Source organism: Hippopotamus amphibius, chromosome 1 (assembly GCF_030028045.1).
Source record: "Hippopotamus amphibius kiboko isolate mHipAmp2 chromosome 1, mHipAmp2.hap2, whole genome shotgun sequence".
Lineage (NCBI taxonomy): Eukaryota > Metazoa > Chordata > Mammalia > Artiodactyla > Hippopotamidae > Hippopotamus > Hippopotamus amphibius.
This window is the reverse complement of record NC_080186.1, coordinates 170,975,772-170,979,109: the sequence shown is the minus strand read 5'-3', so window position 1 is coordinate 170,979,109 and position 3,338 is coordinate 170,975,772. Positions and strand designations below refer to the sequence as shown.

Here is a 3,338-nt window from a genome sequence, read left to right as displayed (position 1 = left end):
TCATTAAATTTATTCCTAAATATTTTATGCTTTACATGTTATTTTTGCATTTTAAAAATTATTTCCTAATTTTGTAGCTAATATATATTTATCTTGGATCCCATAACCTTGCTAAATTCATTTTGTAATTTCATTGGTTTTCTTATAGTTTCATCAGGATTTTCTGTGTGGACAAGCATGTCATTTGAGATCAAGATCAGTTTTACTTCCTATCTTATTTCTTTTGTTCACCAATATTTTCTTTACTGTCTTCTAATCTGTTCTTAATCCCATGTATTGTATTTTTTATTTCAGGTATTTTATTTTTCATCTTTAGAAGTTTGATTTTATTCTCTTCCAGTTCTCAAATCATTATGTTCATGTTTTCCTTTACATTCTTGACTATTTATGATATTTATCATAGCTTTTTTAAAACATGCTTACTGCCATATCGATCACTTCTGGCACTTAATGTTCTGTGTCTATGGATGATTTCCTATAGGTATACATAATATTTGCCTGCTTCTTTGCTTATCTGGTTATTTTTGAATGGATGCTGGATATTGTTAAAGGTTGAATTGAATTGTATTCCTTTAAAGAATGTTGAAGTTAAGTTTTATATGAATTTCATACTTTTGAGGCTTGTTTTTAAGATTATTTAGTGAAGCCTTAGGTCAATGAAACCCCATTGGATATCCAATGCCTCACTGGTTATTTAAAATCTGGCTATTAGGGTCATAAATTATCCTTAGCTCTGTGTATTATATAAATTATTTGACCTATTGCTTTTCATACTTTTCTGATCTTGGGTAGTTCATCTCATACATGTGCAGATCCGTACGCAGCCAAATATTTGAGGAGACCCCTCTCCCTCTGTGGGTCTCTGGAGTATGTGCTCTCTTTCTCTGTAATTTCCCTTTCTCCACTACTGTATCTCACACAATCTAGTTGTTTTTGCCTCCCTGAATCTTCATTTTTGTCTCTATACTCAATGAAAATAAGACTTTGTTAGGGTTGCACCTCTCTCAGATGTGACATAGAAATGCCTCCAAGCAGCAAGCTCTGGCAATAATATACCTTACTTTGTTTCCCCTCTCTAAGGGAATAAGAATCATTTTCTGTGTTTTGTATAATGTTTAAATGATTTATTCCATGTATTTTTAGGGGTTTTACTACTTATGGAGAAAGTGAAATTCCTGTCATATTTAATCATTCGTGGAGAGAAGCAGAATTTCCTGGTTAGTATTTATAATTTTCATTTTTCAGCTCATATACCCTATCTGTTTATACATTGCCTGTATTTTCCTTTTGTTCTTTGAACATATTTATAATACCTGTATTCAATTTGCGTCTGCTAAATTCACCAGCTTAGCTGTTTTAGAGTTAGTGTCCATTGACTGCTTTTTCCCTTAACTATGTATAACAATATTTCTGTTTTTGTATGTGTAATTTTCATGTGTACTGCACATTATTTATAAAGCATTGCAGAAATTTTGAATTTTTTTTCTTTTAACATGCAGGTGAATTACTAACTGATCAATTGGACTTGTGTAGGTTTGCCCATGTTGACCTTGTTAGAATCTCTGGAAAGCCCAGGATGTTTCTTAAGCTCCTCTTACTTGTGGAATCAATCCTCAAAATATTTCTTTCTTGCTGATCTTTCAAGACTTGGTTTTAATTTGTTTTAGGGTAGGTTTAAAGTAGGCCTTAACTTAGGGCTTGTTCCTTATTTCCAAAGTTGGATTTTGGTCTGTGCTGAATGCACATGGTATTAATGAGGTGTTAAGAAGGTGTTAATAGGATCTCTCTATTGCTCTCTACTGCTGTTTTCTTGGTCATATTAAAAACAGTAAAGCAAAGTGATGAAACCCAAGTACCTTCAAGTCATTCTCTTAGATAATAAGTAGTTTCAGGTAACAAGAACTTGATGGTACCTTCTGGAATAAAAGCCTATATCAGATGGCTTTGCTTTAGCTTGTTAGGACTTCATTCATCCTCTGAAAAGGAGCTTCTCTTATTTCTAGAATGTCTTTTAAATTAGACTAAGAAATTTACATTATTTACAAACATTTTGTAATAATATTTTAGTTATTTTTGTTTACAACTGAGACTCTGGGTATTTAAAATTAATATCCTTGCCCATGTTGACCTTGTAGACAACAGAAAAAGTTTCAACATTGTTTTCCACATTATTCTGCTGTGTTTCATCCAAATAAATCTTTATGAGTGTGCTGGCACCCAGTTTCACCTAGATTCTCTTGCGTATGTTTTCACTTGGAAAGACTAAGATCCTCTAAGATCACATGAGCACAATTGTCAGAGTATGGTTTCTGGGATACCTTCGCTTATTTTTTTGAACAGCTTTTTTGAGTTGGCTTACGCAGACTTCTCCTCTGGGCATTAAAGATGATGTATTTCTCACTGAACATTTTCTCTAATTCAAGTACTTACCAGACTTGGTTTTTCTGGAAAGATTTCAGTTGAGGAACAGGAACAAAGATCATAATAGCTTTCTGACCACTATCAACTTCACTTTCCTTGGCTGCTGTTATATTCAGCTCTCTCAGCTGGCTCTTAAGATCTGAATTCATCTTCAGCTCAAGGAGACCCTGAGAAATGCTAGACTAAAACTCACCCCATTTTCACCATTGGGCTTCACCACCTTTACACTCTAATTAAACATATTCTCCTTATTGAGCACTGGCCCAGGAAGAGAATACTTTATTTTTACAATTTCCTCAGCAATGTGTGAGATATAATGAGATATTAAGTTATTAAAAAGACAGCCAATGAGGTTACATTTTAGTTTATAATCCATTTAATCAACGCTGGCTGTTTAATATCACTCAAGTGTACCCATCCTCTCTACCTTCACTGCCACAATCTCTGTCCAAGCTCTTATAATCACCTGTCTGGTTTACTGGTCTTCTAGCATCTACTGGTCTCCTAACATCTACTCCAGAAACCCAATAATTCATTTTCCACATAGAAGTTATAGAGAGTATAACAGGATTTTAAAAAGGAAAATGTCACCGCTTGGCGTGTGAAATCGTCTGCATTTAGCAGTGGAAATTATTTATAGATGAAAGGATTGAGAGGAGGAGGAGGAAGAAATATCCTTGAAAGAGAACAAAACATAACATATAAACAGTTGGGTTCTTTACTCTTCGAACCATACATTTATTGCTAAAGTTGCAGACTTCTCTTCACAAGCTATGTTTGATCCTTGAACAGTGAGGAAGTTAGGGGCGCTGACCTTCTGCATACTTTACAGTCAGCCCTCTCTCTTCATGATTCTGCATCTGCAAATTCAAATTCAACCAACTATGGATTGTATAGTACTGTAGTATGTATTTAGT

At 34.1% G+C, this 3,338-nt stretch overlaps 1 pseudogene; it reads right to left on the bottom strand.

The window, feature by feature from the left end:
* Positions 1-2,077: 2,077 nt before the first annotated feature.
* LOC130831119 (40S ribosomal protein S7-like) lies at positions 2,078-2,662 on the bottom strand (annotated as a pseudogene).
* Positions 2,663-3,338: the final 676 nt, after the last annotated feature.